At 38.9% G+C, this 26,652-nt stretch overlaps 1 pseudogene across 1 annotated transcript; it reads left to right on the forward strand.

Annotated features, from left to right (window-relative positions):
* The first annotated feature begins 3,975 nt into the window (after nt 1-3,975).
* LOC145789089 (methionine aminopeptidase 2B-like) lies at nt 3,976-15,542 on the forward strand (annotated as a pseudogene). The gene is made up of 4 exons (XR_014365519.1): nt 3,976-4,001; nt 4,107-4,214; nt 15,016-15,113; nt 15,269-15,542. The product of XR_014365519.1 is annotated as a methionine aminopeptidase 2B-like (transcript).
* The last annotated feature ends 11,110 nt before the right edge of the window (nt 15,543-26,652 follow it).

Here is a 26,652-nt window from a genome sequence, read left to right on the forward strand (position 1 = left end):
AGAAATCCTTAAGCAACACAAATCCAATGCATGTATTCTCCCCAACACATCGACAACTACTCAACGTAGCTTGGGTCCAACCTTTTAACTCAACCTTCCCTGACCAATTAACTCAATACTACCCAATTGCAAATACTGAAGAACTTCTACTAAACCAATGAAACTAGCTTGCCATGATTGGGAGAAAGGCCCTCGATCATGACCAAAGCCTAACCTTACTTAGAGAAGCTGGGTAAGCAAAATGATGGTCCATGACATCAACCTCTGATTTGCTCTGGGTGTTGTATATTATTTACTACTACTACTAATAATCTCCATGTTTTGTTTACCTTCCTTTCCAGTCTCTTTCAAGTAAGAGGTTATAATTGGATGTTGAGTCAATTACAAAGAAGGTGGTTCCTATGGACCTTGAGCTAATTTGGAGCTACAAAGTAACCATTCATCTAGCCTTAGAATATCCTCCTGCAAAATTATTGATAGTAACGTCAGTAGGAAGTAAATAATCTACAGCTCCATTATTGATAGACTATCATCCTTGTTAATGTATATATGGTATATATTCCTACATGTATTAGGTAATGATTTCCTAGATATATTAGATATTGCCATAGTTAGGTCTTTTATAGGATACTCTTTCTCATAGTTAAATTTCTAGTAGGATACTCTTTCTCAGCCTATATATACAGGTCTTCTATTGTATATGACAATTTATTCAATAAAATACATATTATTCTTTTCTCTCTCTACTCTTCTAACATGGTATCAGAGCTAGGTTAAATATTTAGTAATTTCACTTTATCGGCGGGCGACAGCCTTGCCTTGGCTGCCCGCCAGACCTCAACCTATTTCGCTGTCATATTTTCTTATCAGTATCGCTTCATGGTGATCTCTTCCTTTATCCGCTGGTTTATTCCTACCCCAAATATCTTCATCATTTTTTTTTTTTTTTTACTTGTAATACATTTTTTTTTTTGTCCACTATATCTTTCCCTCTGCTTCCACTTCAAATTGGTTTCTATCTTCAAACCTATTTGAGTTTGAGGGAGGGGTATTATACCTATATCATGATGATCATAGTTATACACCATGCAAACCACCTAGCTGCCTCCTTTGGTGCACAATCCAAGCCACACTCTCTGGCGCACAACCCAAGCCGCCCCCTTGCGCACCATTCAAGTTTCTTCTTAGTGTACTCAGTCATCTGTTGCCATCATCGTTCAACACCACGTCATAAGTTATGTGTGTGCCACGTTTGTTGGTTTAACATCCAATCTCTACAATGGTCCGACATGACCTCGTAAACTGTCCTGACGTTGATTCCAATTAGCTCTTACATCGGTTTGTCATGACCCCTTTAAACTGTCCTGGCATTAGTTTCAACCAGTTTCTATAATGGTTCGACATGACCTAATTTTGATAGAGAAACCTTTTTAATGCAACCATATAAAATGAATGTAACGTCGATGTAAATTGTGATGCACAATCTTCATTGAGCCCTTGGATACTTGCTTTTTTGTTTGATTTGCCTTGATTTTTTAATATTTATGACATTCTCTAGGATTATTCTCTATACAAAAAAAGAAATACAGGTCGGGTTTCGACCCGAGCCGTTACATACATGCTTCAAAGAAACACTTGTCCACTCTACATGCTCCACTTTAGGCCATCAACAAACATTCCTAGGCCATGTCACCATCTTTGTCTACCAACAATGTCCCTCATTTAAGATAAATAATTTTTGCGTTAAATGATAATAAGCCTAAATTGTGGACAACAATAAAGCAAAGATTGTAAAACCAGCCTTATCGAATTGGGCTACAAACATTTAAGCCCAAACAATAGGCCCATCAAAAATTATAAAGAGAAATTCAATTTTTTCCCTATTTACTTCACTCTTACCCTACTTTCAGTTCTCACAACCTTTGAACCTTAACCATGGCTCCAAAGAAATCACACTCCAAGGCAATCCAAACAACTTTAGAAACACTCCTAAGTCGTCGTTTCCCAACTAAAATCAAAGAAATCCTTAAGCAACACAAATCCAATGCATGTATTCTCCCCAACACATCGACAACTACTCAACGTAGCTTGGGTCCAACCTTTTAACTTAACCTTCCCTGACCAATTAACTCAATACTACCCAATTGCGAATACTAAAGAACTTTTACTAAACCAATGAAACTAGCTTGCCATGATTGGGAGAAAGGCCCTCGATCATGGCCAAAGCCTAACCTTACTTAGAGAAGCTGGGTAAGCAAAATGATGGTCCATGACATTAACCTCTGATTTGCTCTGGGTGTTGTATATTATTTACTACTACTACTAATAATCTCCATGTTTTGTTTACCTTCCTTTCCAGTCTCTTTCAAGTAAGAGGTTATAATTGGATGTTGAGTCAATTACAAAGAAGGTGGTTCCTATGGACCTTGAGCTACAAAGTAACCATTCATCTAGCCTTAGAATATCCTCCTGCAAAATTATTAATAGTAATGTCAATAGGAAGTAAATAATCTACAGCTCCATTATTGATAGACTATCATCCTTGTTAATGTATATATGGTATATATTCATACATATATTTGGTATTGATTTCCTAGATATATTAGGTATTGCCATAGTTAGGTCTCTCATAGGATACTCTTTCTCATAGTTAGATTTCTAGTAGGATACTTTTTCTCAGCCTATATATACAGGCCTTTTATTGTATATGACAATTTATTCAATACAATACATATTATTTTTTTTCTCTCTCTCTACTCTTCTAACATGGTATCAGAGGTAGGTTAAGTACCTAGTAATTTCGCTTTATCGGCGGGCGACAGCCTTGCCTTGGCCGCCCGCCGGACCTCAACCCTAAACCGAATTCGAGGCCTCTAGCACTACTGTATTTTTAAATAGCTGCTATGCTGATTCGTGAATCATTTGTCTTTTGTTAAAATAAATCTCTAGAAGGTTCTTTTACTTTTATTATACTAACTTGGCAAAAGTTCACTATAATTGCACAAAAGTTTCATGTATTTTTCTTTATGTTTTCATTAATAAATCACGTGGAATAAGTTTATTGTACTCATACATTCAGGCCTTACTGATGGCAAAGGAAGAGTTAAATTCAATACTACCAATTGAAGAATAAGGAACTTCAGAGTTTGTAGATTGCAAAGAAGCTGGTAGCATTTCCTATGTGTTGCAAAAAGAAGTTGAGGAGAAAGTAGATAATCTGGATTTAGATGAGCCACCAGGTTTGTTTTTTCATAAACTAGCAGTTGTATATAATTCAATTTAGTTACCTATTTCCCTGAGGATGATTACATTAAACCATTGGATGCATCAAAATCCATAAAGATATTTTACTTATCAGACTCTTGATATGATTCCTTGCACATTGTAAATAAAGTTGGGGACCATGTTAACTTGATTGGCTAAGGTTCCGGGGTTGAAAAGGAGGTTGTTCTATGGCTGTGAACACCTTAATATGTTTGCAAAGAAGAAAGAGAAGAAGAATAAGAACAGAAGAGGGAAAAGGTTACGCAAATTCACAAAACACAATTGCAGATTCTCACAAACTCAATTCATATTGAAATGAAGATTAGACACATATCCTCAAGTTGTTAACTGCTATGGCCCAGTTGCGTACTGCACTTCTACGCTTCCGGTGTAACTATGTACTTACCAGACTTTTCCTATTCCTATAAAGCCTATGATTCCATAATTAGGAAGTTAAGAAACTTTAACTAACTAGAATAAATAGGTCTAATAAAGATTACATAGAAAAGACAATACCATAGTTTTGACCCATCAGAAGACATCCATGGGCAACCACCCATGCCATGCCCAACAATTTTCCATAGTCGTACATGTTTCCATGGACATTTGTTATGTTGATGTGGAGCAGTGCTGCTCTGTCAATAGAGACAGCCTAATAATTTCCCTCAACTGATATGTGGACTTATACGCTTTAACAACAGATTTACCAGAATGTACAAAGAAGAAGAAGAAGAAAAGTAAAGGAAGTAAGGCTCTATTTGCAATGTTGTTTACCTTGTCTCTCTAGCTTGACATTTTGGGAAAAAGAAAAAAAATGTTTGACAAATTCATCTTTGTTACAGGAAGAAGAAAGAACTACCAGAGCAAACTGATCCACCATCTATTCCTATTGTTGAACTTTTCCCTTCTGGGAAGTTTCCTGAGGGTGAAATTCAACAATACAAAGATGAGTGAGCATATGCTAATTTTGGTTGATTGTTATCTCTTGCACTTTGCATCAGCATGAATCAATTTTTGATCCTGTAATTTTATTGACTTAGGTTCTTTTATTTTATTTTTAATTTTTTGGTGTTTTTGGATCATTGTTGAATAATACTTGTTGTCATTAATCATTTTTGAAATGACAAAAATTACTTGTGATACATCATCCATCATTGGGTGTCCTTTTGAATTAATTGTAATTATTTTATTTTGTTATTAATGTACATGTGAGTCAGCCCCTTGGTGTCTTTTTAATACAATACTTTATTTACTTATCAAAAGAACTTATGTCATCACATCCTCTTTTGTGTTTTCGTAAATGCACTCTCACATGTTTGTAGCAAGTTGGCAACCTTGGTAGCAGAACCAACTGCATAGAAACAAGCACAACTCTCTTACTCTGAACATCCATGACATTGTTGTTATAGCCTTCTTTGTATCCAAGCTCAAAGTCAAACTTGACAAGTTGTCAATCTTTGACATCTACTTTATTAGTTTCTATACCACATAAAATGACCACATGAGAAAATAATGATGTATTGCAATCAATTTTTTGCTTTGGGTGTATGCTCATTCTTCCATCTCTTTTAGTTCATGGATTTCATGAGGTAGCAAGTGGCTTTATAAAGAAGGCTTGTTCTGAGGCACCAGTTGATGTATTGGTATTAGTGTAGACACCCCATTTTTGACCGTCCTCGAGACTTGGACGTCATCGTTTGAACACTCGATGATTATCTATGTTCGTGTTCGTCCTGAGTTCTCGAAGGTCTCGGCTACGCGCCTTGCCTCAGGATCTCTCAACTCGACTGTTTTGTGCTTGGTTGGACCAAACACTTGTTGGTTTTTGCTTTGGAGGGTAGAGAATGGCTTGTTTGCCATTCCCTAAACCCACCAGCCATGGCTTGAGGCCACCGACCCTGTTTTCTTTCCACCGGCCATTGGTGATGGCCGGTCGGCACCTTTGATGGTCGGTCGGCACCTTTTGTGGTCGGTCGACCAACTTTATTGGCCGATTAGCCACTTTTTCTGGCCGAGACCTTCTCTTGAGGGGGTTTGAACCTTTTGAACCCTTGGTTCTAGCTTCTTGAGGGAGCCTGAACCTTTTGAACCCTTGGTTTTAGCTTCTTGAGGAAGCTTAAACCTTTTGAACCCTTGGTTCTAGCTTCTTGAGGAAGCTTTAACCTCTTGAACCTTTGTTATAGCTTCTCCAAGAAGCCTGAACCCTTTGCTCCAAGCTTCTAAGAGAAGCTTGAACCCTTGTCTAGCTTCTCCAAGAAGTTTGCCCCCTTTACCTTAGCTTCCCTTAGAAGCTTGCCCCCTTTGACCCTTTTGCCTTAGCTTCTCCAAGAAGCTTAGGCCTTTGGCCTTGCTCTATAAATAGAGGGCCTCTCCTCTTATTTCAAAGGTTGAAAAATCTGATATATAAGATATATATATCACTCTCTCTCTATATCTCCCTCTCTCTCTACATTTGGGTGTGTTAGAGGGTTCAAAAGGGTCTTGTTCTTGGCCTATTGCACACCACTTCATAGCCACACACTTCCATCATCACTTGGAGGTTCTTGGAGCTTGTTTTCAGAGGTTGAGGGTTGCATTTTTGGTCTAAAGGCTGCTGGTTCTTGCTGGTCTTCAAGAGTAACACTTCTTACCCTCTTTATTCCCCGTTTTTGCACACACTTTTAGCCTTACTTGCAAGCATATTTGGACTTTGTCATAAACTAAAAAAAGTCTTATTTTGAGCTCCTTTTGAAGTTTGTTTGAGATCACTTTTGTGTTTGCAGTCGTTTACCCCTTCTTAGGCCTTGTTTGGCCCTATTTTGTGCTATTTTTGGTGAGCTTCGGGACCACCTTGTTTGGGCCTCCTCACCATTGAAATCTTGAGGGATTTCAGTGGTGACGATGGTGTCTTAAGGTCCTATGAAGGAGAGGGCCATCCCCTCTCCTTATTGTCTTCAAAATGTGCCATTTTAGCCTCATGTGTGAGCACAATTCTTGAGTACATGTTGGCCATGTCTTAAGTGTTATTTGTGCTTATTTTGCCATGATATAGCACTATTTTTACTTGGTTTAGACACACTATGCTTGCTTTGCATACTTGTCTTGTAATGCCATGATTTGCCTTAACATGCTTTATACTTTGAGCCTTGTTTCTAGCATGTTTTTGGCTTAGCTTTGTGAAGTTTTTATGCTTGTTTTGATATGCTTGAGGACTATTTTTGGTCATTTGGGTCATCCATGCTTTGCTTTGTATGGCTACCATGTAATCCCCCTTGTAGGCCTTAAGTATCGGACCCTCTAGCATGCTATCTTTGCATCATTTCAGTGGTTTAGAACCACTTGTCATGTCATTTCAGTCTTTGTGGTATGCTTGTATACTTGCATTTGATGCCCCTTTAATGCTTTATAAGGTTGGTGTTTCATGCTCCATGTGTTGTGCTATTGTGTATGCCTTTAGGATTAGATCATTTAGATGCCATCTAAGTGGTTTTTGGGGCTTAATTTGGCATGATTTGGGACTGTTTTGATTCACTTTGATCATTTACTTCATGTGTCATATGATCATAGTTTAAGTCCTTGGGCTTGGATGCATGCTTTGCTTGCATTGGTAGGATGATTTGGCATCATCTTCTACATGTTTTTCAAAGCTTATCATATATGCTATGTGCCAATGTTTGCCCCTTTTAAGTGTGCTTGAAAGTTGCTTCTATATGCTTAGATATTCAACCATGTTTGCATGCATGTTTGTATGCTTAGGTACTTGGCTCATGACATTTTGTTGCATGTTTAAATGGTGTTGCATTTGGCATGCATTTCTTGCTAAGTTGCCTAACATGTTACATGCCTTGCATGTGTGCATGGTTAAGATTACACTTTGCATGTTTGCTAACTTGCATACTTGCCCTCATGTTCATGTTGCATACTTAGCCTCCATGCCTGGGTTGCATTACATAGAGCATGCATGCTTTGCCTCTTGAATTGAGTATGATAGAGGTTGAGCTTTATGTGTTTATTTGGTTTGCATGTCATTTGAAATCAAAATGCACAATTTGGTTTATTGGGTCATCACGCATTGAAATGCGCGATTAGGGGTCCGAGAATTGAGTACCATCCCCCTTTGAGTCATAAACATGATAAGGGGTGTGTTGGTGCACACATTTGCTTGAAATGCATTGCCATGCCTTATTTTGCCCTCTGTTGCTGTCAAAACAGGTTTCTGTAGGAAGATATGGCCAGTCGGCCATCTACAGTGCCGATCGACCAAACATTTGTGGCCGATATCAATATCCATGGTCAATGGATGGCCGGTGGCCTTTAGCCTTGGCCGGTGACTTTCCACAGTGCGCAGAAGGTCGTTCAGAAGCATCCTGGAGACTTATGCAGTTTTTAGAGGTACAAAACAGTGTAAACAGAGGCAACAATGGCATGGCATTAGATTTCCGGGCGAAGTCAATCCGAGCATGCGTGCATCCCTCTTCCCGAGGCCTTTTACCGCTTTCCTTAGCTTAATTGATTTGTTAATTAATTAGGTGGTCTGTAAATTATTTAATTAGCTTGTAGGTTAATTAAATTGTATTATTCTTTTGGTCCCTCCGAGCGAAGGCGAATTTGTAATAAGCGTGCGTGTGTGTGATGCATGTCTTCCAATCCCAACTTCTTTCTCCCTTTTACTTACTTGCTTTTGATGGTTAGTATTAGGACATATTTCAATTAGCATCCTTATGCTATGCATGCGTGCATCCATTCATTTGTATTGCATGCACCGGGCTCGGCGCATCATACTAATTGCATAGTATCTCAAATCTAACTTGAATACATGTTATCTGTGCATTTCACATGTCATCCTTAGATTAGCCGAGCCCATTCTAATGACATTCTGTATGTGATGCATTAGCCATTTTAACATGAACTAGGATCATGCATGATTACTAACTAGTTTCTTATTTTGGCTCGGAGTACACTGTGAGTGTTTATGCTTTAGCATCTTGCATGTATGTGAATATTAACATGACAGCATGCTTGCCATGTGGCTATGTGCTTATGTGATATAACTGCCTGAATGCCTGTGGGTGAAGGTTGAGTTACTTAAATTGGAACAACGCATTGAATATGAGTTTTAAGCCCACTTGAGAGTGGCAAAATTATATTTTCTAAGCCCACTTGAGGGTGGCAAAATTCATGTCTTAGCCTACTTGCGGGTAGCACCATCAAACCATTTTCAAATAAACAAATATGACATGTTTCGTTCCAATTTAGGTGACTTAGTCTATACTTGTTTGATGTGCGCATCACGTAGTAAATCTAGGCTAATAACCGGAATAAGAATGCATAGTGTTTTCAAAACTAGATATCATGGTTAGTAGAGGCCGATCTTTGATCGGGCGAGCGGGGGTGCTCATAGCTGACCTTCCCCAATCGTACCCAAGTTCCCGAGCCGAGGCAACTTTGGTGATGACGGACACGTGGCCTTAGGCAAACGAGTCAGGATTTCCTAAATTCCCCCATAAAAATATTTAGGTGACGACTTTGTATCTGGCAAAGCAGTCCATGTTTGGCACTTCTTTCTAAAAATCAGTTTTCCAAAACGATTTTCCGGATTTGGACTCTTTGGTTCAGATTAAGAACCGTGACGATTTGAGTCCGAACTGTAGTGAGCCCAAAGCGAACAGAACGGGACTCATCCTCCCGAGGCGTTCGGGGACGTCTACAATTAGCAATATCTTTCAAGGCAAAAATGGGGCCATCTATCAAAGCGTGTTTTGTACCATTGAGGAACTCCATTGCCCAATTGTGCATGCTCTCTTGTCCTAAGAGCTCTGTCAATTGTGTTTCTTTCTAAGGCTCCCCTTTTTATAACTAAGATATCATTTGGCTAGCATGAGAAATAAGCATGGTTGGGTTATAGTGCTTGCCTTATAATGCTTTACTTCAGGTTGATAAATTAACATGCCTTCAATTCAACTTTCTTTACGATGTAGTCTAGACATTAGCCTAACCTATTCTCATTTTTTTTTGGGTAATACTTTATCGTTAAGCTGATGAAGGGAATCAATAAAATTAGGGCGGTGTGCTTTTTGTGCACCATCACTTTGTTTCAACCTATAATTTATGCTTTGTAGTGAGCTCCTCATATGTTGCTTCTGATGTGGCACTAGTTCCCTAAATGATGGATTTGGCTTAAAGTAGTGTGGAATAGTTCAATCAGGCTTTTGCACAATAGGCACCATCCAATAAGGTTTTTGAGATGGTGGTTTGCTCATAGTACGAACTCCATATTATGAACTACACTCGAGATGGTGGTTAAGTATCACATGCTTAAACTCATTTTGCACCTTCTTCATAACTTTGGCATTCATCCCTACTCCCCTAACTTGATTTAATGGAAAAAGCCGACCTAGATCTGGGTTCAACTTACTTCAAGTCCTTGATAATTTGGTGAAGCAAAAATTCATCCATGTGGACCATGCCGTGGTATATTAGGAGTAAAACATGTGGTTCAATCATCTTGTACAATGAGTTGGGGAAAGGGATGGACATTGTAAGAGTCATGTTGGAATTTTAACCAAGGCAAACCAAGAGGTCATTCACAGGCACAAATTTTAAAATGTTGAAGTTGGCTTGTTATTCATATGAACAAACTTCAATAAGTAGTAACTTCATAACTGTACGGGGTAGTCTATTGAGTTTGTTGCTCTATTTCAAATACATTCCTTCATCCATTAACCTTTCTATGTAACACCAATTTCAACTCTCCACGAGCATCCTGTGCACCATCCCTATTTGATAGCAATTTGCCAACAAGTCCTCTGGGAACCCTAATGAGTTTGAGAAAGGGATGGTCATTGTAAGAGTCATGCAGGAATTTAACCAAGAGGCCATTCATAGGCGCAAGCCTTAAAATGTTGAAGTTGGCTTTTATGCACATGAACAAACTTCAATAGGCACTAACTTCATAATTGTACAAGTAGGTTATTGAGTTTGTTGCCCAATTCTCAAATAAGGTTGTGGGCTGCCCTGTTATCAATCATGGTATGCACAAGCTATTACCTTCATGTCCAAGAACATAAAATGCTTGGAGGAAGCTATGCTTTTAGCTATATCTTTCTTCGTATGTTCAGTTTTCTTTTGCAAACTAGTAAGCATGTTGAAAGATAGACAACATGTGGGTGTCTGACGGGAAAAAAGATGGATGCATTATCTAAATAAGGACTTTGTGTTTATGGTAGTAGATTTATGGAGTGTGGTCACTTAGGATACTAGTGTTATTTAAGGAATCAGAGATGAAGAAGGGATTCACTCTGTCCCAGTTTATTTGCACAAAGGATGGCTTTCATCAGTGTTTTAAAAGGCGCGTTGGGCACCTGATTCGCCTCGGACAACTTGAGGTGAGGCGCTGTAGAAAAGGCACATTTGAGGTGCGCGTGCCTTAGGCTCAGGCGTGAGGCGCGCACCATATGCACTTCATTTAAATTTTTGCTCTAGCATTATTCTTTGTTTGTGTACCACAGGGAATCACAACTCCTATAATACAAAATCCAAACACATGCTTTGAATCCCAATTTTCATATCGAAAAAAGCCCTAGGCATTCAGCAAAATCTCTTGGATGGCAAGATGGATATATTACTTAGTGAATTATGATAGTTTTGGGCCAATGATTGAAGCTATTGAACAATTTGGCCTTGGTTTAAAATTAAAACCACTTAACTTATTTTTAAAGTAAGATCGAATGTTAAAACCACTAAGCTATCGGACAACTGGGTAAAGTAGGTTGAATGTTATTTTGAGGATTTTTTGGAATGTTGAATGTTATTTTTATGGTTTTTAGGGCTTCCAATTTATTTGTGAACAAAGCTCCTTTTTTTCTTTATTACTATTTGAATGTATTTGTAATGTAAAGATTATTGTTAATTTTTAAATATACACATTTATTGCTGTGTCCTTGTTGTGTTGTGTCATGAAGTTTGGAAACTGCCTTGTCAGCATTTTAGTATTGTGTTGTGTACATGTTGGCTATCCATATTTGTGATTCTTTGACCTACCGATCAATGCACCTTTAAAAAATTAGCAGTTCAATCCAAGTTGAGGGTGCTATAAAACAATACGGTAGGTTGAAAGGACATTGGTTGGTGTGGTGAAAAAGGATTTGATTGCCTTAAACTTTACCAAAGATATGGCTTTTATTGGAGTTGAAAGGGAATCATGAAAGCAAACCCCAAGTAATTGGGATTAAAGCTTGTTGAGTTGTAGTTGAGTTCTATAATTTTGCCTTTTGAGAAAAAGAATAAAAAGTTCTCAAAAAAAAAAGTATTGGAATTCTATTGTGGTTCCTGCTAACAAGTGCTCCTTGGGGCACACAAAAAAGACCCCTTCAAAAAGTGAAAGACACAAGACAATTTTTACTAATTGCAAAACACTTTTCATTGATTTTGAAAGTTTTTTGAAACATTTTCACCATTTTTGTAAAAGTTTTTACGCAAATCCCATATTAAATAATGCCCTAGGGGCCCTTGTTAGCTTTTGCCTTCAATTTTACATTTTAATGTGTTTTAAATTTGATTTTTTATTTCCATTGGTGAGTTTTTCTACGTATAAAATATTGAGGTAAGGTTATTGAAAAATTAGTGTGTATGCTTTTTTGGGGGGTAAATATTAAAAAAAAAAATTGTTTGTATTTTGTTATAACTTTGTAATTAATTGGCTTCTAATATAAATTTGATCCTTCCTAGAATTTTTAGATAGCTCTATTTTCTCTCTTGGTGGTGTACATAATTTTCCACTTCTATTTTGACATGACCTTTTTTCCTCCGTTTATATTAATTTCGTTGAATCAATTTTTGAGCCATCATAATGCTGTAACTTCTAAGTAATGGTACACCCCTCAACTAAAGTTCCCTACTCTAGTATACAACTTGTGAGCAGGTGGTGACTTGGTTTATGCATTTTGTTGATCTTATTTGATAATGCACACTTCAAAATTATGCAGACTCATTGGGTTCCTCACTATTCAATATAGGAGACAGTACATACAAAATTATACAACCATCTCCTTGAGGTTGCTCGCTCTCTTATGTTTACTGCAACATAGCTTATTAATCATGTGTCGTCTAATGACATGAAGGAAGTGACTCATGCAAGGTTAGTTAAGGAATCTAATATCAATGGTCTTGATCCTTTGAGGTACTTCCTATGATTGAAATAGCCAGATCATATAAGGGCATCTTTGTTTCCTAGAGGAAGTAAATCCTTGATCTTATTGATTAAACATGCCATTAGATTCATCAATTGAGGCTAATACCTGTGTTGTTGGTGATCCTATAGATAAAGAGAGATACAAAACGCTTGTAGGGAGACTTATATATAATGTGTCATAGTTGACTAGACATTGCATTTACAATGGGGGTTGCAAGTTGATCGGAAAGCCACTCAAGCGGCAATGTCCACCGAACAAGCGGAAAACCTCGAAGCTTGAAAATGCACTGATTTGATCCGCTTGAGGATAAGGGGTGGGCCGCTTGAGCAGTTTTATTTGGTTTTGCGTGCGCCCTTGACCTTAGCTACTGGAAGTGCTAAAAAGTATAAATAGGCTCTCATAACTCAAAAATTAGGGATTTGACCGTTGTACAAAAGATGGCTCAAAGCTAGAGAGGTGATTCCAACCTATGAAGCATGGACACGCCAGATTTCATGCCGTGGCAGTGTCTGACACGGGGACACGCCGGGGACACGTACGGGACACGCCGGATGGCGTGTCCCTTTAATTTAATTATTTTTTTTTTGCAGGGACACGGCGGAGACACGGCGGGGACACGCATGTCCACCAAATCTGGACACGCGTGTCCAAATCTGGACATAAAGAGCAAAAGAGAAGAGTAGGAGAAGAGTAAAGGTCAAGATACAAACCTGGTCTTCGATCCAATCGAGTCGCCTGTCAACCTCCATTCAGTCGACCACCGTAAGTCACTCTCTCTCTCTCTCTCTCGCCTGTCGACCTCCACCCATGACCTCGACCTCGACCTCGACCTCGACCTCGACCTCGACCTCGACTCGCCTCGCCTGTCGACCTCTATCCGTAAGTCTCTCTCTCTCGTCCCTGTCTCTCGCTCTCTCTGCTCGATCTGATCTGATTCATATATACTATATATATATATAATATATATATATTTATTAGGTTTAATTCATATATAATATACACATATATATTTATTAGGTTTAATATTAATGTATTTATTTGGTATAATATATATATATATATATATATGTGTGTATTTATTTAATGTTATTAAAAATATATATTAGGTATAATATATATATAATATATATATTTATTTAATATTAATAAAAAGGCATATCTTATATCTTATATAATATGTATATATATAAGATATAATATATACTTATACATATCAATCACAAAAAAATAGTAGAAAAAAAAAATAAATAAATTAATAGAATCATATTTATTTAAAAATATAATAATTAAATAAAATAATTAACTTGTATTAAAATAAAAATATTTATATAAAAAAAATTGTTGTGTCCCCAGCCGTGTCCATGTCCCCATTTTTTTAAAAATGCCGTGTCCTGTGTTCGTGTCCGTGTCCGTATGCGTGTCCGTATCCGTGTCCGTGCTTCATAGATTCCAACCATCCTTCTGTGGTGTTCTGATCAACCATTGTGGATTCTACGTTCTCCATGAGCGGCTACACTCTCTTCTTAGGATTAAGATGAAACCCTAGTCAAGTAACGTGTATTGATGTATTGATCTTTTAATTTTGATTTGATTTTGGATAATTGTTGTATTGCCCTTTTAATATTATTATTTGGTAAAAACATATATATTTAATTAATGTGTTTGATTTCTATGATTGAGAATGCATGGTTATTCAATTGTTTTATTCGTTTGAATATAAAAACCATGAGACGAATCATGCCTAGGGGAGACAAATCGTGATTCGTGCCACAATCCTAGTTTAGTGTGAACGATTTGTGCCAACCAAAGATGATTCGTGTCTGTGATTTGAATGTTACTTATCTTCTTGGCTTGTAGTCATGATACATCATTGTTATCCAAATCATTGATTTGTTAGAATTTAATGCATTAATTACTTGTTTTGCGATTAGCAATGGATTTGAAATCCTAAGAATCTCTCTATCTCAGAACAAAACCATTTTACTGCTCGATTAATTAGTCTTGCTTAGATTTCAATTCACAGTTTAATTCACTCCACTCTTATTCAATCGAATTAATTTAGGAATTACCGTTTGAATCAATACAATTTAGCCCCTAGTGCCTGTAGTACGATACCAGGAGGAACCATTGTCAAGTATAATGTTTTATTTTTTTTTATTGAAAAACGACCGGTTATGCATGGTCCTCATTCAGTGCATCTAGATGCCATTAATATTGTTCATTCTCTTATTCAACATGATTGAATTAATCATATTGAGATTGACAATAGAGGATTGATTTCAATTCCTTTTTGTGAAATCAAGAGATCAGCTGGCTGATATTTTCAATAAAGGTTTTTGTAGTAGGATTTTTTTACCATTGTTTATGCTTAGTGTTGGTTGGTAGTAGTTTGAGGCATAATTATGTACTTTGGATCACTTCAATATAAATGCTTTTGTTTATGGTAGGGAACCTTAATTTTGGGTCTCTTATTAGCCATGTTTACATTTACCATTGTAATTCCCCCTTACTTATTTTGCATCCCTTTTTTGTTTCCATTGATTTTGTGGCTTGATTTTCATTGTTGTTGGTTCTGTTTCAGTAACCTATGGAGGACTACATCTGACGAAAAGAGAGTTGGAGCGTCTGGAAAAACCCATATATAATTCTGTTCGTCGAGCTGCAGAAGTTCATCGTCAGGTTTCTATTTTCTAATTGCTCATATATGAAACAATGCACATACAGCTGCTAATATAGAAACAAAGGAATCTACTTTCTGTTAATGCTGGTGAAAACTTCAGTGAGGATTTCTGCATGTGGTTTATCACATAAAACGTTTGTTTGCCTGCTTTTAGGTTCGAAAATACATCAAAGGTATTTTGAAGCCTGGGATGTTAATGATTGACTTATGTGAAACCCTGGAGAATACCCGTCCGTAAGTTGATATGGGAGAATAGTCTACAAGCAGGCATTGCGTTCCCTACAGGGTGCTCTTTGAATTGGTAAACATTTAGTCTGGCATTTGAAGATCCTTCTAGGTTCATTTTTTTTTTTATTTTTTCTCTTCTTGTTGTATTTGTATTTAAAGATCATTTTTGGCCAGCGTTGCAGCTCACTGGACTCCAAATTCCGGAGATAAAACTGTACTTCAGTATGATGATGTGATGATATTGGATTTTGGAACTCGTATTGATGGTATTTGTTTCTTGTCCATTTGTCTTACTTTACTGCCTATATTGTTGGCAGATTTTTTAATTTCAATGCAATGTGCGACATTTTTTTGTTTTTTTTGTTGATGGCTTGGTTACTTGCAGGACACATAGTCGACTGCGCTTTTACTGTGGCATTCAATCCTATGTTTGATCCTTTGCTTGAAGCCTCACGAGAAGCAATGAACACGGGTATCAAGGTGATTGACCCGATCTATAACACTCATAGTTTATGCATTTTGTCAAAATTGTCAGCCAGATTGTGGTAACTCTTTTACGAAGTATGTCAACATTGATGGATGATAAATTTAAAAAGGAAATTATATGATTTGGTCTTGATTCTTTAATTATTGCATGAGAATACACAAGTATGCATTGAATGCTATGATTGATAGGTTATCTTTCAGTACCATGTCCCCTTCCTTAAGGTTTCTGGGCTTAACTTTCTTGTTAAAAGCCCTAACAATTTTGCGTTGGTAGTCCTGGACGTGATACAATGCCTTCAACCTCCTCTCATTAAATAACATTAATTCTTCAAATCTGCTCTTCTAGCAATCTATTTCTTTTCCTTGAGGTGTTTATATTAGGTAAATGGGTCAGTCTTGATTCTTGAATTATTGCATGAGAACACACAAGTATGGATAAATTAGTTCGACTGAAACAGTTGAATAATGACACAGCTACGCAATAGCGTTAATTGAACGCTATCTGATTGTTGATTTCGTGGTTTTGATTTTTGATTCTAAGGCCATCTTCATCTTGCATAAATATAACTTCCAGAAGATTATGCATTCCACACTATAAACACCCTCTTTGATTGGAGTGAACTTGACCCAAATATTCTTGGAGCTAAAAACCTACAGTGATCTTGACTCTAATGTACTTCTCAATAAATCACAACTAAATTGATAATGCACACTCTAAACAACAAAGGAAATGTGGAAACCAGTTGTTTTAATTAACTATATGTGATGTGAGATGAATAACGTAGATCGAGATTCAAATCATGAATTGAAATCCTACGTTTATCAGTTGCAAATTGAATTGAAACATGAATCATATTTGTTGGAGTTTTAAGAACAAATGAAAAAACAAATGTAGGCATGTTTCCATTAAAACTAAATGTGGAAATGAAAATTTTGATATATAGTCATAAAAAGTGAATTTAATCACGTAGTAAAGTAAAAATAAACAAGAGGTGGCCTATATGAATCTTATTTTTTCCAATTTTTTGGGCATCAAGAAAATTTTGTTAAATTTTATTAGAAAAAAAGAAATACAAAGAAGTTCAAGAGAACAGGAGGTCCTCCAAATAGAAAATAATTAAAAGCAAAACTACAAAACAGAAATGGCTCTCCAATCTTAAGAAATAGAAAGACAAGGATTCCCCTTACAGGGGATGCCACTGAAACTGAAGAACAAAAGGAGGACAAATGAGTTTTATCCATGATCTTAAAAAGTTTTGCTTTTTTTCCCAACCAAATAACCCAAGTCACTTCACAAATAGTATAACTCGAAACAACATGGACTTTCTTATGGGAGTTGAAATTTCTATAATCAGTAATTGATGATTAGTATCTGAACACATGAAATTGGAATTACCCGGTCAATCCCCACCAGCTGAAACAATTTATGACCTAATGCCATAGCAAGGTGGAAATGCTGAAATAGATGATCAATGCTTTCATCTTTCCCCTTGCACATAATGCACCATTGCGGAAGTAAATAGCGATTGAACCTCCTCCTCTGAAACATTTTATTAGTAAGCCATGAACCAATGCAAATATTTAACTTTTTGAAGGCATGCATGAATCTTATTTTTACATTTTGCTCTATTAAGGACTAAAGCAGTAAGTAAATTGAGTTTTGGGTCTCTTGAATGATAGTATTATAGATTGAAATCGAATAAGGGTCTAATTGAATTGAATAGAAAGATACAAGTCGTGAATCTTAGGATTCTAACAAAACAATCCTTTTATACAAGTAAATGGATAGTATTAAATATAGAGACCAAGGGGGTTTTGCTTGTATACAAAACAAAAAAACAAAAATAAACAGCTCAGCTATATATCAAATCTACTCCAAAAACTACACATAATCCAAAATTGGTTTGAGGAGGGTATAACTCCTCCCAAGAACCAACTATATGAAATGACCAAAATTTGACTCTTCAAAATGACAATAGGAGTCTCAATCCATCAAAAGTTATCCTGTTTTGTGCTTTTCAATTAGTCTGCATCAAAGCCAACGCCCTCAGGCACTATGCTTTCTTTCTCTTACCCACTCTAGCCCCCTCTACAAAAATGCTTAAGCTTTCACCTATGAAGCACGGACACGGCAGAACCACTGTCGTAGCGGTGTTGGGCACGGGGACACGCCGGGGACAAGTGGCATGTGCCTTGTGGGGATGTATTTTCTGATTATCAACACGTGGCAAGGTGACGCCGACGTGTCAGCCGAGGTGCCACGTGTCTTGGTCGTTGTGCCGAGGTCATCTCTGCTAGGCTGAGGTTATCTCCGAAGATATCGGAATCCGAGATAAGCGGATAAGGGACAAGAGTCCTAGAGTAAGGAGAAGACTTTTCTAAGATAAGGATAAAGCTCTTAGGGAGTTTATCTTTATCTCTTGAAGAGTTCAAAGTTGACATTGAATTGGAGTCCATAGAAGTCAGACTTCTAGTGGGACTTGGATTTAGTAAACTATAAAAGAGAGGCACCCCCGTGGGTCTAAGGTACGCAGTTTTATACTCAAGTTTGTGAGTTTAGCACTTGATTATCTTTGAGAGATATACTGACTTGATCGTCGGAGTGCCCCCGGGTGGAAGAGCCACCGCCGGAGCCTTTTCTTTTTGTTACAGGTCTGTTGAAGCAATCTATTCTGCCGGTGCTCTCCAGCTGATTACTAGGCGGGCAGTGTGGTCAGAAAATTACCCACACAATTTGGCGCCGTCTGTGGGAATCTTAGAAGAATAGATGCCAGTGACGGACAGAGGGAAAACATTGGGGGCGACACTCCTGCTAGGAGTGGCAGACCAATTGATCTTGACGTTGAAGAGGACAACCACAGTACAGAAAATCATGACCAGGGTCACGGAGAGAAAGACGTCGGCCAGGAGGGCGGTACTTCGAAGCGAACAGACCAAAGCAAGTATTATAACGAAGATAACTTTCAGGTATGGAGGGATAGGTGCCTACGGAGAGATGAGGAAGTAAAAGACTTGGCAAACAAGTTGGCAGACCTACAGTTAGTGGTCAACTTCATGATGCAAAACAATGTTATGCAGCCACCATACCCGCTGCAAGATACGCCGATGCCGGCAATTAACACCCAGAAGGGAGGAAGGAAAGCAATCCCCGAAGCCCCTCAGTACACCAGGAGTGGAATGCACTCACACCGACCTTCCAGGGAAGTCGGACGAGAGGAGCCGAGGCAAGAAGAGTCCCGAAGAATGAAGGATCCAGGGCCCAAAGAACATCGGCATGTTCAAGGGCAGGCACTCTGCTTTGACACAACCCATGGAGAAAGATTGAAACGGGCCCACCACGAGGCCGAAAGTAGTGTGCCAAAAAGATTGAAGTCCAGAGATAGCCGAGCTCTAGGTAGGAGTAAGGAAGACTTAAGGGATTACCTCAAAAGGAGGCAGCAGAATGTTGAAGCCGAGGTTACATCCCCAGTTAAGCCGAGAACACTGTTCTCGGTGGAACTGGACAAATTTGAAGCACCAAAGAGATTCAGTATGTCAAGGTTCCAAATTTATGATGGTAAGTTAGATCCCAACTTTCATGTTGGACTATACCTGAACTCAATGGCATTATACAGTGGGAACGAGCCGTTGCTCTGCAAAGTATTTCCCTCATCCTTTGGGGAAATTGCATCTGATTGGTTCCATAAACTATCGAAGGGAAGCGTAAAGACATGGGAAGGCCTGGCTGAGATGTTTGTGGCCAGGTTTGTAACGAACAAATTACAACCCTTGAGGGTTGACGCCCTGATGGCTTTAAGAATCACCAAGGAAGAAGGCCTTAGGGCCTACGCGAAGAGGTACTACGAGGTGTTCAATCGAATACCCGAATGCAACCAAGAAGTGGCGGTCGTGTCTTTCAAGAACGGCCTGAAAGATGACTGCCCACTATGGAAGTCTTTGGCAAAAATATTGCCAAAAAGCATGGAGAAACTCATGGCGAGAATCGAGAAGTACGCCAGAGCCGAGGAAGATACGTCGGGAAATAAAGAGATGAAGTAGGAGAAGGGAAACGGCTCACCGAAACGAGGTCGAGGTACCAACGGGCCGACCAAACAAGAAACAGAATTGAAGGGTAAACAGGCAGTGACGACAGTGTTCCGAATCCCTATCCATAAAGTCCTGCACCAAATACGAAATCAACACTATTTCAGGGCACCGGCAAGAGCACCAGGGGAATTTATGGGAAGAAACGTTGGTAGGCGCTGTGCTTACCATAATGAAGAAGGACACCCAACTCAGGGTTGCAGAGCCTTAAAAGCACACTTAGAAGACCTAGTAAGGCAAGGCCATCTGAGGGACCTTGTTGATGAGGTCAGGACAAGAGAAGAACAAGCAAGATTGCCTCAAGCACCAGCAGCACCGCCTTCCCCAGCACAGCAACCACAGGCAGGAGGACCACGGGTGGTTAATGTAATCCACTCAAAGGTGAACGAAAGCGACATTCGGGGAGAAACCCAAAGAGTAAAACATCTGCAGCACGTGAACTAGGTCGAATACAAAAGACCTTGGCCTGAAGAATGCCAAGGACCGATGATAACTTTCACTGAAGCCGACCTGGAGTTGGTCCAACATCCGCATAATGATGCCTTGGTAGTATCCCTCCAGGTTGGGGAATGCCAAGTGAAACGCATCCTGATAGATTAAGGCATCTCTTGTGACATCATGTACGTCAGATGTTATAAGGAGCTGGGCCTTCACCCTGACGACCTGGAACAATCCAGCAGCCCTATGGTCGGCTTCAATGGAACACCGACATGGCCACTAGGCGTAGCAAGCGTGGAAGTACAAGCTGGTACTAAAAAGATCAAGACAGAATTTATGGTGATTGACACACCCTCACCATATAATATCATCTTAGGAAGACCATGGTTGTATGCAATGGGGGCAGTTCCCTCAACACTGCATCAACTACTACGGTTCCCAACAGAGCATGGGATCGAAGAAGTCAGAGGAGATCAACTGCAGGCAAAAACTTGCTCCAGAGCAGCAATGAAGACTACTTGCAGCATTCGAAAGCTAAAAGAGACAGAGATTGAAGACGAGGACATGGAGGTCCTAGAAGATGTCGGCAAGGAGCCAACCGAAAAGAGTGAAGAGACACTAAAGAAAATCCTTGTCCAGGAGGGCAACGAAGAACGCTTCTTTCTTCTCGGCTCAGGCTTAGTCGAAGAAGAGGAAAGAGAACTGGAAGATTTTTTGAGAACCAACATCGAGGTGTTCGCCTGGACACTTTACGAGATGCCTGGCATTGACCCCAAGGTCACTTGCCACAGACTGAATGTCGACAGGTCGGCAAAACCTGTGATTCAACGAGCCAGAAGACCGACGTTGATGCACGTCGAAGCAGTAGAAGAAGAAGTAGATAGACTTCTGGAAGCCAGGGCCATCCGAGAAGTTCACTACCCAACTTGGCTATCCAACACAGTAGTGGTGAAGAAGAAGAACGGCAAATGGAGGGTTTGTGTAGACTTTACCAGCCTCAACAAAACCTGCCCCAAAGACAGCTTTCCTCTGCCCAAGATTGACCAGCTCGTAGACGCTACTTCCGGGCATGAAAGGATGACTTTTCTGGATGCATACAGGGGGTACCACCAAATTGCCATGTACCCTCCAGACGAGGAGAAAACCGCGTTCATCACCCCTAAAGGCCTGTACTGTTACAAGATAATGCCTTTTGGGTTGAAAAAACGCAGGAGCAACTTACCAAAGGTTAGTAACAAAAATGTTTAAGCACCTGATTGGCAAAAAGGTAGAAGTCTACATCGATGACATGGTCGTGAAGACCAAGAAATCTAAGGGTCATCTTGCCGACCTAAAAGAGGTCTTTGATATACTCAAAACTTACCGGCTCCGAATCAACGCATCAAAGTGCGCGTTTGGAGTTGGATCAGGTAAGTTTTTAGGGTATCTGGTAACGAGAAAGGGCATTGAGGCCAGCCCAGACCAAATCAAGGCGATCCTAGAGCTGCAGAGCTCAACGTCGGCAAAACAGGTTCAGATGCTTACTGGAAGGGCCGCAGCCCTAAACAGATTCATCAGCAGAAGCTCAGATAAATGCAGACCCTTCTTCAACCTGGTGAAAAAAGCCACAGACTTTCTGTGGACAGAAGAATGCGAAGCCGCTTTAGCCGACCTAAAGAAGTACTTGACCACAACTCCGGTTCTTTCCAACCCAGAACCAGGGGAAGAACTGTTTTTGTACTTGGCAGTTTCAGAACACGCAGTAAGTGCAGTACTAATCCGAGAAGAAAAAGGGGAGCAAAAGGCTTTTTATTATGTTAGCAAAACCTTGGCCAATACAGAAACAAGGTATTTACCACTGGAGAAATTAATGCTAGCCTTAGTAATGGCTTCAAAGAAGTTGAACCATTACTTTCAGGCGCACAAGATTGTGGTCCTAACAGAGCACCCACTGAAGTCCTTATTGCAACAAGGAGACTTAACAGGAAGGATAACAAGATGGGCAGTAGCCCTGGGCCAGTATGACCTAGAGTTCAGGCCAAGAACAGCAATTAAAGGCCAAGTTTTGGCCGACTTCGTGGCAGAATTCACACCCGAAACCATCGAACATCGGGCTCCGTTGAGCCAGGATAAGCATTGTCCCAGCAAGCAAAAAGAATCCCAGCCTAGGGCAAAAGAGCAAAGGAAGGAAAAACTTAGACCCTGCAGCATCTACATCGGTGATTCATTCAGACTGTTCGTCGAAGGAAGTTCAAACCGACAAGGAACGGGGGCAGGGGTACTGCTGATATCTCCAGACGGAGAAATAATAGAACAGTCCATCCGTTTGGGGTTCAATGTCTCAAACAATGAAGCGGAATACGAAGCATTAATTGCAGGACTAAAACTGGCAGCAGCAGCAGAAGCAGATGAGGTAATAGTTTTTTGTGATTCACAACTTATTGTTAACCAATCAACAGGAGAATTTGCAACCAGAGACGAAAGGATGTCGGCATATGCAGAAGAGGTCATCAGATTAGCAGCCCTATTTCAGAATTACAGATTACTCCAAGTTAGCCCAGATGACAACACCCACGCCGACGCGTTGGCTAACCTGGCAAGTTCAATGCAAACTGGAAAAACAAGGACAATTATGATCGACTATATGTCGGGCCCGAGCATAGAACCACGGAGCACAGGACAGGAAGCAATGTGTGTGGACATGGGGCCAAGCTGGATGGATGCAATTGTTACATTCCTGAAAGAAGGAAAATTGCCAGAAGATCGTAAAGAAGCACACAAAGTCAAACTAAAATCAGCAAGATTCTGTCTGACAGAAGATGGACACCTCTACAGAAGGTTCTTCACTGGACCACTTTTAAGGTGCGTACACCCTTTGCAGGTTGAAGATTTCCTGTATGAAATTCATGAAGGAATTTGTGGAAGCCATGCTGGGGGCAGATCATTAGCCCACAGGGCCATTACCCAGGGGTATTGGTGGCCCTACATGCAGAAGGATGCTGAAGCCTACGTAAAGAAGTGTGAACAATGCCAAAAGTTTGCACCTTTGATACATCAGCCAGCTACTGACCTAAACCCAGTATCCAGCCCTTGGCCGTTTGCCCAAATGGGGCATGGATCTGGTTGGGAAACTTCCCCAGGCAACTGGGCAGAGAAAATACTTGCTGGTGGCAACAGATTACTTTACAAAGTGGATAGAGGCAGAACCTCTTGCCAAAATCCGAGATGTGGACGTCAAGAACTTTATATGGAGAAACATCATCACCAGATTTGGGATTCCAAGAGCAATAGTTGCCGACAACGGAACATAGTTTGACAGCAAACTCATCAAGAACTTTTGTGCGAAATTCAAGATCAAGAATTACTTTTCAACACCAAGTTTTCCCCAAAGTAATGGGCAAGCAGAAGCATCCAACAAAGTAATTTTGGATGGAATAAAGAAGAGGCTGCAGGCAGCAAAAGGAAAGTGGGTAGACGAGTCACCCAACGTGCTTTGGGCATATCGGACTACGCCGAGAAGATCAACAGGGGAATCCCCCTTTGCCATGGCTTATGGCACAGAAGCTGTCATCCCATTGGAGATCGGCATCCCAGGGATCAGGACCCAGAGAGTAGAGAATGGCACCAACGACATACTCTTAGCCCAAGAGCTTGATTTTTTGAAAGAACGAATAGAGAAAGCTGCAATTCAGCTCGCAGTATACCAGCAACAACTAGGCGGACAAGTGGCATGTGCCTTTAATTTTATTATTATTTTTGCAAGGGACACGCCAGAGACATGCGTGTCCAAGATCAGAGTTCAGCCCTAAATCTCAAAATCAGAAGAAGAAGAAGCAGCAGCAGCAGCAGCTATGTACCTGATTCGTCGGTCGAACATACGAAGTTGGTTCGTTGGTCAGGTAAGTTGTCTCTCTCTCTCTAGCCTCTCGCTCTCGCTTCTCTCTTTTCTCTCGCTTCTCTCTCTATATATATATATATTTTTTTATTTTTTTTTCTGTTTTCTCTTCTTTCTGATTATAATTTATAACTATTAAATAAAGAAGATCGAAAAAAGTCAAGATAAGGATTAAATAATGAAGTGGTGGCCTGCTGCCTGGGTTCTGTTACTTTTAGTTGTTACTTATATTGGTGGGCCTGATGCAATGGTTACTTTAAGTGAGGTGTACAGTGGTTGGGATCATAATTTTTTTTTGAAAAAATAATCAAGAAGTCTTTTTAAAAAAATATGTAATCTATTTAGTCTTATAATCTTTGGACCATGCTGTTAGGTCTGTGGGAGCCCACCACGGATCCCTTTTTGATAATCTGAACTGTTCAATGTGTAAAACTCATCGAGTACTATATGTCTATAAAAAATCACGTTGATCGGATCTCGATAGTTATATGATCAAATCAGTTTCGTATTAAAAAAATTGGACGGTGAACAAATTAACGGTTGACAAAAAACTGTTTTGATCACATAACTATCGATATCCGATCAACAGGATTTTTTACAAACATATAGTACTCAACGAGTTCTACACATTGAACGGTTCAGATTATCAAAACGGGACCCGTGGTGGGCTCCCACGGGCCCAACTGCACGGTCCAGTCCGATCCCGAACTGGGCATAAGCCATGCCTATCTTTTATTTATATCCAAAAGTCTTATAACGTTATTCTTCTTTTCTGCCTTTTTTCTTCTCTATCTCTTTTGCTCTTTGTGATTTCCGACGATCGTGGACAGGTAACCATATCTTACTTCTTCTCTTTCTCTTTCCGATATACAGTTACCGACGACTGATGACTACCATCGATTGGGATTCACCGGCAACCACCGACCGCCGACTCCTTATTTCACCCTCACCGACGGTAAAGAAGATATGTTTCCGACGAAGAAGATGAATAGATCTACTTAGATCTGATGTAGATCTACATCAGATCTAAGTAGATCTATATCAGATTTGGTTAGATCTAAATAAAAAATAGTTACCGGAGTACAATCCTCTCTCTATATTTACCTTTCTCCTTCGATCTCTTATTTTTTTCTACATTTTTCCTACTATACACTTCTTTTTTTCTGTTCTAATGGATAAAATTTTCAAGTTTTGAGCAAGTTGTTTTCGAGTTTTAGTTACAGGTAGTGAAAATTGTAAAATTTTGCAGTTTCAAATTTTTTTGCTGCTGGAATGAATCATGGTACGAAACTGTAAAGTTTTACAGTTTCATAGCATTCTTTAGAACTGTAAAATTTTGCAGTTTTATAACATGTTTTTCAGTTTGATTAATAAAGATAAATGTTTAATAGATTTTTGCTTTGATACTGTAACATTTTACAGCTTCAAAACTTGCTTTTCAGTTTGATCAATATTGGAGATTATTTGCTTAAATCTTACAAAAATTGAAAAATAGCATATGTTTTTCCCATTGTTGCTATTTTTTGTCATTTCATATTTTTTTCTTTTAGTTTATCAATATTTAGCACATTTTGTTATGTTTTTTCGCTCTAATTTCTCCATTTATTCTCTTTTTTTTTTTCTCGGCAATATTCTAGACATTCCGGTGAATCTCCAATGATGTTCTTAACGTCCAGTGAACATTCTGAATATTCCGGCGACTTCTATTAATGTTCTTAATACTCCGGTGAAGTTTCGGCGATACTCCGGCAACTTTCCGATGATGTTGAACATTCCGACGAGTCTCTGGTGACGGTTTGACGAAAGTCCAACGGTAGTAGGATGTAACAGTGTCTGTAAATTAAAAAAAAAAAGGATTTTTTGATAACAATTAAAAATATATAAGACTAATTGGTGCAAGTGTTTTGTTTGAGGATTAGATGGGTTTTGAGCTTTGTACATGGGACTTATTGGTAAGTTCCCCATTTTTTTTTTAAGTATATTTTTTGGTATTTATAATTATTTTAATATATTTTTTAATTTCTCTATTTATTTTCTTTTGCCTTTATAAATATAAATATAGTGATGTATATATATTAGTTTGGGTAAATTACATTTACCTCCCCTGAGGTTTCTGACAAATGCAGGGATCTCTCATGTGGTTTGAATAATTACAGTAACCTATCCTATTTTATCTGACAATGTCAAGATTCCCTCAAAATTTGACCGCCGTTTATACACCTAACCGACCCTACTGATGTCATCAAATGTAAACACTAAAATACCTATAATGCCCTCAAGTGCCTATAATGCCTATGATGCCTATAATGTAAACACTAAAGTGCCCAATGTAAACATTAAATTTTATTTATTTTTTATTTTAAATATGCAATTTTTATTTAAATATTTTATTTTATTTTATAAATATTTTAATTTTTTAATTTTAATAT

This window comes from Camellia sinensis, chromosome 4 (genome assembly GCF_055761805.1).
Source record: "Camellia sinensis isolate YWXY chromosome 4, ASM5576180v1, whole genome shotgun sequence".
NCBI lineage: Eukaryota > Viridiplantae > Streptophyta > Magnoliopsida > Ericales > Theaceae > Camellia > Camellia sinensis.